We start from the raw sequence: 12,391 nt of genomic DNA, 5'->3' as shown, positions 1-12,391 counted from the left end.
GGCCATAATGAATAAACACTGGAAAGCTCGAAAATACTTCAGAATATAGTTCTTTTGCATGAATTATGTAGGTTTTGGTTTAAAATATCTTAGTTATTTCTTCAATGTAGTTTTTTAAGGTTTTACAAATAAGCATTAGTTTCGTCGTTGTTTTTATTTTATGAATTGATAATTTGAAAGGTGATTGATAGCATATACTACTTTTCCCTGGTAATAGGAAACAGTTATCCATTGGATCTAAACAGAAACCTAATGACTTTCAATCAACTCATCAAGACAATTTTCAGTGGGGGCATGGGTTGGGAACATTGCACTTTTGACCTGGTGTCTGTCACCGAATGCCTAATTTCTACCATGACCCTTGGCAACATTTGCTTCTTCACTTTTAATCACTTACACATTATGATTTCGGAAACTCTTTAATCTCTGTCTTTTCTGAGTTTAGAGGTTATGAAATGCCTTTCTAAGAAATTTTGTGATCTAAGAAGATCACAAAATGGTAGGATGATGGAAATAAAGTATAAGCACACTAGGTACATGGACAGTAGAAAGCAAACCCATGTGAGTTGTAGCCACCGAGTTTTCCTTTATGTAGGAATGATTAGACACTGGATAGCCTTGTGTTTTCTGGCCATTACTTAATAAAGAACACAAAGCTTCATGTAAAACTCCTAATTTGTAGTTTCAGAGTTGAACTTGGTATTTTGGGTATGCTTTTTGTGGATCATTCAAGCTCTTTAAAATAATTTACCAATATTTTTAAATTAGCTGCTTTTGCATACATTTTCAGAGGACCTACATTTCCTAAAAAAAAAACACAGTTATCCTAATTTGGATGTGTTGAATTCTGAGTGTTTAGGTACAATATAACCACCACTCACTTAGTTGATCCAGATATGCTTCCCTGATGTACTGTACCCCGTTTATCCCTGCAGACATTTGGGTTTGTGAGTTCTAGCTCTGGAAATACCCCTCCATAGGCTTAAATAGTAGTGTGGTCCAAACTCTGACCCAGCTTCCATCCCTACAGGGAGTGGGGCACCTGTCTCACATTACCAGGCACCAAGCATTTCTTATAAAGCTGGGTTCTGATCACTGTTCAGATGCACATTATTATTCTATTCTACAGTGATCATCTACTCACCCTTTTATACTAAAACGTAGTTACCTGACGACTTTTGTAGGTTTGGAGGGTTTCTGACAACTGTCAGTTTTAAAAGATAGACACATTGTTTAAAGACTTGATCACCTTTCTTTGCTTTCAGTGTTTATTTTTGTGCATGTTTATTATTCTTATTTAAAGTGTAAACCTGTGGGTTGAGTTATGATCTTCTCATACATGTACTTTATGATGTTCTTATTAGCCCTTCAGATTGCCCTGACACCTCTTCTTGCCAATCCTCTTCCTCTTTCAAGAGCCCTACTGCAGTTTTCGTGTTATATATATTCCACTAGTTTCCTTTTGTCCCTTCCCCTCTTCTTGTCTCTCCTAGTCCCCCCCTCTCTCTCTTTCTCTCTCTCTCTCAAAAGTATCCTATTTATAATTTTTAAAAGACTTATTTATTTATTTTATGTATATGAGTACATTGACAATCACTCGATTTAGACACACCAACCAGAAGAGGGCATCAGATTCCATTGCAGATGGTTGTGAGCCACCATGTGGTTGCTGGGAATTGAACTCAGGACCTCTGGAAGAACAGTCAGTGCTCTTAACCACGGAGCCATCTTTACAGCCAGTTATTTATATTTTTAAGTCAACCATATTTCACTTCATGGAGTGGTCTTTGTTTCTATCCACTTTCCTGCCAATGTTATAATTGCATTCTTCTTTATATATGAATAAAATACCATACTTTTAGGTACCACATTTTGTATTTCCATTTATCTGTTAATAGGCTATTTGCTAGGATAGTTCCTTATCTTGACTACTGTGAATTGTGCAACACTCAAGTATATCTGTAGACTTAGAATCCTTCAGGAATATGCCCAGAGGTTTTTGAGTTTTTAATTAATTAATTAACTAATTACTTAATTAATGAGACAGGGTGTGGTGGATTGAGTATGCTTGGCCTGGGGAGTGGTACTATTAGGAGGTGTAGCCTTTTTGGAGGATATGTGGCCTTATCGGAGGAAGTGTGTCATTGTCGGTGTGGGCTTTAAGATCCTCACCCTAGATGTCTAGGAATCAGTATTCTCCTCATAACTGCCTTCAAATGAAGATGTAGAACTCTCAGCTCCTCCTATATCATGCCTGCCTGGATGCAGCCATGTTCCCACCTTGATGATAACAGACTGAACCTCTGAACCTGTAAGCCAGCCTCAATTAAATGTTGTCCTTATAAGAGTTGCCTTGGTCATGGTGTCTGTTCATAGCAATAAAACCCCAACTAAGACACAGGGTCTCACTGTATAGTTTTGGCTGTTCTGAAATTTTCTATGTAAATAAACTGGCCTTGAACACACAGAACTATCAGCCTCTTGAGTGCTGGAACTAAAGGCCTATACCACCATGCCCAGCACCCAAGAATTTTTTTACCTGAAACATATGGTAGTTTTATTTTCAGTATTTTGTGGCACCTACATTCTGATTTCCACAGTGTATTCACCAGTTTTCATTTCTTTCTTTTTAAAAATTTTTATTTTATTTTATTTTGAAATAAAATACAGTAACATAAAACAAAAACCATCACATCAGTTGTACAAGGCAAAGCAACAGAAGGAAAAGAGTCCCAAGAGAAGGAAATAGAATTAGAGATCTTCTCATTCACACACTTAGTAGTTAAAAAAAAAAACCTAAATTAAAGTACCAATACAAAGCTGTAATATATATGTGGAGTACCTGGTGCAGACCCATGTAGGCCCTGTGAACACTGCTTTAGTCTGAATGAGTTCATATGAGCTTTGCTCATGTTGACTTAAAGGACCTTATTATCTGAGTGTCTGCCATTCCCTCTGGCTCTTACACTCTCCCTGTCTCTTCTTTAGCAGAGTTCCTCAGGTCTGAAGGGAGAGATTAGATGGAGACGTACAATTTAGGAATGAGTTTTCCAAAGTCTCTCACTACCGGCAAATTGTTGGGTTGTGAGTCTCTGTATTTGTCTGTAATTGTTCCCATCTGCTGCTGTCTCTTTTTATTTTATTTTAATTTTTTTTTTAAATTTTCTTTATAAGCCCTTTCCCAGTGCCTGGATCATCATTTTTTTAAATTGGATATTTTATTTATTTACATTTCAGATGTCATCCCCTTTCTCCACTTCTACTTCCTATTCCCCATCCCATCCCCCCTCCTCCTTTATGCTTTTATACCATTTTGATTACATTAAGGTCAATTCTAGGTTGAGGGTCTAGCAATACAATGGATGCAAATAGTCAAGGAACAAGTAAGACAATAAATGCAAATAGTCAAAGAACAAGCAAGGCAGTAAACACAATTCCGTGAACACTCCCATGATCACTGTTTCTAAGGGCTTATGAGGATGACCAAAATATCTGAGCCAACTTCCCTGTCCTAGCCCAAAGTCATTTTCATGTCTGAAGCCTACTTCCTTGTTCTAGCCTAATATTTGGATTCCTGCCTGAAATTACTTCTTTGTTCTAGCCTAATGTCAGAAGTGGTAAAAGTAGCTAGCCTTATTTTGTTCCTTATTTTTCAAAGGCTTCATCGTCCCCCATTGAGGTTAGCTATGGTTGTTTTCATTTACACCTTTATTATATTGAGATAGGTTATATCTGCTGTACCTAGTCAACAGTATTGTTATCTAACATAGCATTGTGTTTTGTCAAATGCCTTTTCTGCATATACTTAAATGATACGACTGATTTTAATTGATTAACATGGTGTGCACTCCGTTTGTTGATTTTCATATACTAAAACAGTCTTGTATTGCAGAAATGTCTCACTTTCCAGTTGTGTGTGGTCATTTTAATATACCATTAAATTAGCCAGTATTTCATGGGAGTTTTCATAAGAATTGTTCACAGGGTATTGGCTTGTGTCTTTTGTTGTACTCTCTTCATCTGGATTCTATGTCATGATATGGTGGTATCACAGAATGAGTTCAGAAATCCTAACTACTTACATATTTTCGGGAAAGTTTGAGAGATATTGGTACTAATTCTTCTTTAAATGTTTGGTGGAATTCACCAGTGATGCAGGCTGGTCCAGAGTTTCTGTTGTTGAGTGATTTTGATTACTGATTCAGTTTCAGTATGTCTGTTTACATTTTCTCCTTTCCTTGTGACTCAACCCTGTTAGGCTGTGTTTTTCTAGGCATTGTGCATCATCTAACTTGTCATGCTTTTGGTCCATAACCATTCACCTCATAATTCCTTCTGATTCTCATAATTAGTACCAGTTTTCTCATTGTCCTTTTTAATTCTGTTTCTCTGTCTCTGTCACTGTCTCTTTGCCTATCTGTCTGTCTGTCTGACTCTCTCTCTCTCCCTCTCTCTTTCTTACTTGCACGTACACACACACACACACACACACATACACACACACACTGTGAGTTGCACGATTGTGTTGTCAACACTTCTTTATAAGTATATTTGAAATTTTGACCACTTTGGAAAGAGTCTTCATCGATCAATTCTTGGTCTTGCTCCTTTCCTCACATTTTTTTCTCTCTATTTTGTTTATGTTCATTTTCCTCTTTCCTTTTACTGCTCTGGTGTTTCTGTTTCTTCCTTTTGGTTCCTCAAAGCACAAGCTGGCTGATTTCTCAGTGTTTCCTCCTCCTTCAATGTGATATTTTATAGTTGCTGGTCTCTGGTCTCTCTTACCTGATCTCACTTTAGCCCATGAGATTTTGTAGCATCTTTATTTGTCCCAGCTATTCACTGTGTCTCTTGTGACATTAGTGGGTCAATAATGTATAGTTTAATTCATACATGTTTAAGTTTTCCATTTATGCATTGTTGTTGATTTATTGATAATTTCTTGTTTCATTCCATTTTTAAAATAATGATATTATACATATTTCAGGCTTAAAACTTTTCAGATTTATTTTGAAGTTTAAAATATAGTTATACTGAAAAATATTCCTATGTACTCCAGAAAAATTTGTCTAGTCTTGCTGTTGCTTGGAAGTTGTTTTCAAGCTGTTGAATTCTCTCCTGAGTTCAGTCAATGTTTGTTGATAAGTTTTGTAGTTTCAATGCTTGATGTACATATATTTATAATTGCTATTCTTCCTTGGTGAGTTCATAAACACACACACACACACATAAAAGCTTTGAACTGAATCTATTTTATCTGACCTTTGCCTAGCTAACCCACATCCTCTTTCTCTTCCTCTTTCTCTTCCTATTCTTCCCCCTCCTCCTCTCTTCCTCTCCCTCTCTTTATTATCTTATTCCAAATACTAATAGTGTTATACCATGTCCACTGTGCTCCACCAGGAAGGAGAGAGAAAACACCAGTAGACTTGTGAAACAACAAAATCTTTTGTTATTCCCACAATATAAGTGGAGTCACTGATTAATCATCGTCACCAGACAAGGACTCTGGAGCCTTGCTTCTTCTGAGGGCTGAAACAGGGTTTATAAGCATCTGGGTTAAGTTATAGTTATAATTTTTACCAATCAGAGCTCGGGGGTTAGAGACTTTCCCCAGTGTTCCAGCACTGTCAATTGATGTTGGATGTGTTTCTTCTCAAACAATCAAATACATTTATCCTTTCTGTTGTCGGATACAGGCGTTATGCTATGGGTAACTACTGTTGCTTAGAGAGGGAGTTGGTCAGCTTATGTAAAATGGAGTCTGAAGTCAAAACGGCAGTTCTTGAGACAAGTTCTCTTTATCTGCTCTTAACAATGGAGAAAGATTTACTATTGCTTTTGAAGAAAGTGGTTTTGGTATATCGTGGCAGTCTTCTCAGTTCTTCCATTTCTGGAAATTTTGTGTTCAGTTAAAAAACAAAACATTGTTTGCAGTGACAAGTTTTGGCTGCACTCTCATTCCCCTTTCTCTAGATTTTGTGGTCTCTTTGTAGTTTCTATGGAGACTAATTGTCACCTTGAATTGGTAGCAACTTATTTTCTTTTACAAAAAATTAAGTTTATATAGTCTAATCACAATACCTCTATCTTCCCTTTCTTCAAACCATCCCATATACCCTTTCTTGCTCTCTTTCAAATCTGTATTTTAAAAACGATAACAACGTACTATCTCTTTCCCTTTTGCAGCTCTTCCCCCACTGTGCTGGCAAGTCTTATGTCAACTTGACACAAGCTAGAGTTATCTGAAAGGAGGGAACCTCAATTGAGAAAATGTCTCCATAAGGTTCAGCTGTAAGGCTTTTTCTTAACTAGTGAGTGATGGAGGAGGGTCAAGCCCAATGTGGGTGGTGCTGTCCCTGGGCTGGTGGTCCTGGGTTCTATAAGAAAGCTGGATGAGCAAGCCATGAGGAACAAGCCAATAAACAGCACCCTCCCCATGGCCTCTGCATCAGCACCTGCCTCCATGTCCCTGACCTGTTTGAGTTTCTGTCTTGAGTTCCTTCAGTGATAAACAGTGATATGGAAGTCTGAGCCAAATAAGTCCTTCCCTCTCCAACTTGCTTTTTGGTCACGGTGGTTTATCACAGCAGTAGAAACTTAAACTAAGACACTCCAAAACTTTATGCTGTTGGTGTCACAAATTAAATATCTGTGTATTATTTACCTGTTACCATAGTTATATCTTTTAAAATATGTTGATTTTGGTAGTAGTAGTATAGTAGTAGCATTTGTTGTTACGTGCTTATATGATATGGATGCATGGACACTGGAGGTGTATAGATAATTTTGTGGAGTTGATTCTTTCCTTCTGCCCTGACTGTGGTTCTGGGGACCCATCACAAGTCACCAAGCTTGAACAACAAACATTTTTACCCACAGAGCCATTTTGCCAGCCCTGTAATTTTTTATGCACGTATTTCATACCTTGGTGAATTCTTTAAAATGGAGTTGTAAACTAAAATAACGATAATGTTGTTTTAGATTTGTCCATATAGCTGTGTTTACTGGAAAACATGTTACATTTTCTTAAGGCTTTAGATTTACTGTCTGGTATCTTTTTATTTCATCTGAAAGCCTTTCTCTAGTATATGTTGTTCAGAGGGTATTATGGTAATGCATTCTCTATGTTTTGGGAAGGTCCAAATTTTTTCCACATTTCAATTTTTGACTATATTTTATTTGCCTATTGTGTGCAAATGCATACACTTGAGTAAATAAATATGTTTGTGCCATCATGCAGACATGAGTGTGAAGGTCAGGGGACAACCTGAAGAAGTTCTCTCCTTCTATGGGTCTCGGGCCTCAGGAATAAAACACTGTCATCAGGTTTAACTGCAATCCCTGTGCCTTCTGAGACATTTAGCCAGCTCTTTTTCCTCATTTTGGAAGATCAGTTTTGCCCAATACAAAATTCTTAGTTGACAGTTTTTATTTTAGTAGCTTGTACGATAGCTTCTCAGAAGTCTATTTATAAACTTACAGGGAGTCCTCGGTATGTGCTGAGTTTCTTTTCTCTTGCTACTTGCAAGATTACATGCTTGTCTTTTGACAGACTGTTTGCAATATGTTTTTGTGTGAGGTTTCTCTGAGCTCAGTGCAACCTTCCACTTCTCTGAGGCCTCAGATTCATAGATCTGTGTCTTTCCTAAATATGTGAACTTCTTAGCCAAGATTTCTTCAGGTCATCTTTCTCTCCCTTCCTCTGTCATCTCTCACACTCTTAAAACACGAATATTGTTTTGGTTTGTGGTGTTTCTGTAGTTCCTTGGGCTTCATTGTTTTTAATCTTAAATAATCATTTCAAATGCCTTCCCTTCAGATTCACTGACTTTCTTCAACTTGTTCCTGTTTGAGCTGGAGCCCCTTTTGTGAGACCTTCTTCATTCCAATTATTTCATTTTCTTCATAGTCAGAATTTGTTTGTTTTAAGTAGATTAGACAGATTTTATATAATCTATTGGATTATAGATAGTCCCAAGTGTTTCTTATGTTTAGTTGCTGAAAAAAATTGCTAAGAAGACATATTTCTTTTCAAAGTATTTGATCAAATTCATTGTAGTAATTTGAAATTTTTCCACTTAATTTTTTAATATTTCTTTGTAGGACCCGTGAGTATGTATATGGTATCTTCTTCCTGATAATCTTAGTTGTAAAGTCTTTGAGATATTTGGAAATGAGATAGACAAAAATTTCAGCCTTTAAGCCAAGCTTGATGACAAACCTGAATCCATGCTCTTGTGAGGTAGAGGTGGGAGAATTGGGAAACAGGAGTCATAAGATAAAAGCTTCTGGGGCTTCCAGTCTAGTAAAGAAATAAATACAACGATAAGGTACAAGAATGAAAAAGTGTGCTATGTTAGGAGAGTCTAAAGTGTGGTGATGGGGTTCAGGAGGAAGACGGGGTATAAGAGGAGACCAGGTCGAGATTTTAATTAGGATGACCAAAGTAGGACTTGCTTATTGGGAGGGTAGTGGCTGATGTAAGATCTGAAAGGTGTGAGAGAGTGAGCCAGCTGCAGGTAGGTGGGCATGGAAGTTCAATCGTTTTCTAGGGAATAGCCTAGTGAGGGGCTATAAAAGCAAGAGAATAGTTGCTGAGGTGAGTATTGAAGACCTTCCTGTAGTTAGTAATATACTTTTTCTCTTTGAATTGGAATCGTCTATCTTGCTAAAAAAAAAAAATATCTAAAAGTTCAATATACAATAAATCAGTTTTAAAAGGTTAAATCTTCATTTTTAAAATATCACTTTGGAAGTATCATTTTAGAATTATTACAAAAACACATATTAAAATATATTAAGTATATATAGTGAAAACAATTCTGTGGCTCACATGTTCATGTAATTAAGAACTTAATTATATGCTTCTAATTTTATGTGCTAGAGTTTATTTTTCACCCCATGAGTGCTAAATAATTAAACAGAGTGTATAAACATTTGCTGTTATATAGAATGTAGTTTAGTCACTAAGTAATGAGTTATTTACTAAGTGTGACAATTTCTTTTATTCATAAAAAGTATACAACGTAATATAGATGAATTAGTTAGTAAACAGATGGGATTTTTTACTAAGTTATAGTTTCTAAAATTTATATATGTACTATATTTATTCCACTTCTTTGTCCTGCAAGACCCTCCCAACACCCCCCACCCTTTCTCAAATTTATAGCCTATTATTTTTTAATTATTATTGTAACATACATATAAATAAATATAAATAAAACCTTCCAAGTCTGCTGACTGTTGCTCATCTGTACATATTTTTAAGGCTGATCATTTGGTATTAGGGGCTCATCCCTGGGGTAGTGTAGCTCTTCACCTAGGGCTGGGCCCCTGGGACTTCCTCTACCCCCTCATGGCATGTCCACTGATGTTGTCATTGCTCAAGACTTATTTAGGCAGCCATATTGTTGAGGTTTCATGGGTATAAATTTCCTGTCTTATCTAGAACGATCTTGCATCAGTCCTTCCTAGTCCTTTGGCTGTTATAATCTTTCTGCCTCCTCTTACACATACACAATTTATATTACATTATATTATATTATATTATATTTATTATATATATAACATGTTAGATATATAATATATGTTGTGTGTTATATGTTATATATTAAGTATATATTGTATATTTTATATATAAGTAAATTTAGGTAAATAATATGATTCCTTATGACTTTTTCAAATATCCTTGGTATTACTTCTTTCTTCTCTCCCTTTCTTTTTGTACTGTCCTCTCCTCCCCCTTACTAATGAAAGCTCCATGACGTTTCCCATGTCCCCTTCACATCATGCACATCCCACTGTTCCCACCTCTAGAGCGTTTCTCTAGTCTCACTATCGAAATTCTTTCTGCGTGATTTTGAAGAAATCATTTCCAAAGCCTTTACTCTATCTGTTTGAGAGGGGCTTTGCTTGTTTAAAATGAGATTTGACTAATTATATTCTGTTTTCAAAAATGCCTGCTTCTGTCATTGTTTTATTATACAATGACTAACTCTTGACTTTAAATATTTGACCATTGTTAAAATATAAGTCATGTTATGGACAAAATTCCATTTATTTTTAGTATCTAGCTCAAACTCTGTTTACAAGTAGCTTTCATTATCACTTCATAATTAATTGCTTAGTCAGCTGGGCTACTATAACATTTTATACATACGCATCATAATAAGGTAGCCACGTGTTTTAACCTATCCATGTATCTCTTATCTTTGTATCTCAAAATTCATTAAGTATATTGCCTATGTAGTATATTCAGAGCTTTTTCAATTTCATGCATGTCTATTCAATAGTTTATTCCTAATATTTAATATCTCAGAAAGGACACCTGTGCTCAGTAATTCAACTATATGGAAGCAAATATTTGTGTAATGACTGTTTCTCCTGGTTAGAAACTCCCATTTTACACATTTAACAAGATGTAATTGCTCTCTTTGTCTAATGCTCATATTATATGCATGGCATAAGTGCTCATTTGCATGACTCAAGAATGGAGATATAAGAAGTAGTTACTTTATCACTGATTATGGAATCATTACCAAGGATGATTATCAGTGATTCACCTCTTTGCATCTTGGATCAAAGGCACAAATTTCATAAAGATTGAGGATTCCAAGAACCATTCAGAAACATCTTTTTCTGTAGTGATATAATTTTTATCAGCTATTCATAGGCACTTACAAGATGATGTGCCCCTTAGTGTAGCTAATCAGGACATGGTGCTTACTTTCATTTAGATTTCCATGTTCTTTTTGGTTCTCTACAATTCTAATTTCTCTCACTCACTTTCAAAAAAAAAAGGTTTTCTTAAGGACAATTATTTATTCACTTATCCAACAGCCTTATGTTTTAAAATTAACTTTGTGATTAGCACAAAGTTAAGCATTATTTGATTTAGAGTTGAATAAAAAAGGTGGGATCTTTGATGTCAGAATTTACAGAGTAGCAAACAGTTGCTCAGTTAGCTGATGCTTGATGACTGCTTCCCACATGCTAGCCAGTGTTCTGGGAAGTATGGGTACAATAGCAAAACGCTTAGAAATGAGAAGCTCATGTGTCGTCCATGGAGGAGTAACAGGAAGTGGGGGTAGTACAAGGTTGGGCAGGCCTTTCTAAGAAAGTTCTGGTTCATCTGGAAGGTAAGGGTAAGAAGGAACCAAACAATGACAAATGGAAGGAATGTACTGGGTTTGCTGTAGATTAGTTTGTAATTTTTGAATAAGAACATTAAGGAATTTATTTTTAAATTAATGATGTGGAGGCTGTCACATAAATTAAAGTTTTGAGATGGTCCAGGGGGCAGTGGACAGCAATGGAACAATTTGAGAAGAGGATAGAGAAAAGGAGAGTATGCATCAGTAACTTCTGAGAGGAGAGACATTGCAATAAGAGCAGTAGGAGAGTTAGCAATATGGGTAGTCTACATGTAGATGTGCTGAGGTCAACATTGGTCTGTGGAGTTTTTCATTTCAATACACAGATGTAAAGATTCAAAGCTTCCCCAAGTTGACTAGTTTTCCCTATAGGATTGTGGTTTCTACGAAGAACAAAATAAGAACATTGATGGATTTGTAATAGTATAAGTCATAGGGTCTAGACTGAGAAAGAAGAAAGCAAATAGGGAGTGGAGTCAGAGGAAGGTTGGCAGGGTAAAGGAATAGACAGTGCACATATTGCTCATGTGGATGAAGTTGAAAGCCATTATTGTGGTCTAACAAGTGAATTTCATGAGCTTATTACAGAGTATTAGAGAGTATTAGAGAATATTAGAGAGATGTATTATTAATACATCTATTGTGATGGTTAACTTTCATGATCAGTTTGACTGGATTAAGATGCTTCAAGGCTCATTAAATCAGCACACCTATAGGTGTCGTGGCTTTCCAGAGATGAGTTCTGGCCTCATGAGTAGATTTCTGATACCTTGATGGACTCATGGTGTGATTGTAGTGAAAACTAGGAGCTAGGCCTCACTGGAAAAAGTAGGTTACTGGGGAAATGTCCTTGGGAGTTGTCTTAGTTTCTTCCTGAATCCCACTTTTCTGTTTCTTATTCTCCATGAGCATTTCTATTCTGTCATTATGGGTGACTGGTATCTCTGAAATCATGAACCAAAATAAGTCTGTTCTCCTTTAAGTTTTTCTGTCATTTAGTTTATCACAGGTAAGAGGAAGTCAATGTATTTATCAGATATTTATGTATATGCATATGAACTCTAAATCAAATTTTAACATTGAGAAAATGTGTTTTTGTATACATAAATGAAACGTTTTGGCACTGTACCAAGTGCCAAATTATGGAAAGTGATGATGTCAAATAGCAATGCAGGGTGCTGCTGCCATACAGGGTGCTGCTGCCATACAGGGTGCTGCTGCCATACAGGGTGCTG

General features: G+C 36.2%; 1 protein-coding gene across 1 annotated transcript in view; it reads left to right on the top strand.

Annotated features, from left to right (window-relative positions):
• Myo3a (myosin IIIA) overlaps positions 1–12,391 on the top strand; it is a 192,198-nt gene that overhangs the window by 1,267 nt on the left and 178,540 nt on the right. The gene's annotated exons all lie outside the window — the stretch shown is intronic.

This window comes from Grammomys surdaster, unplaced genomic scaffold (genome assembly GCF_004785775.1).
Source record: "Grammomys surdaster isolate TR1022 unplaced genomic scaffold, NIH_TR_1.0 146, whole genome shotgun sequence".
Classification (NCBI taxonomy): domain Eukaryota; kingdom Metazoa; phylum Chordata; class Mammalia; order Rodentia; family Muridae; genus Grammomys; species Grammomys surdaster.
This window is presented reverse-complemented; position numbering and strand designations above follow the sequence as displayed.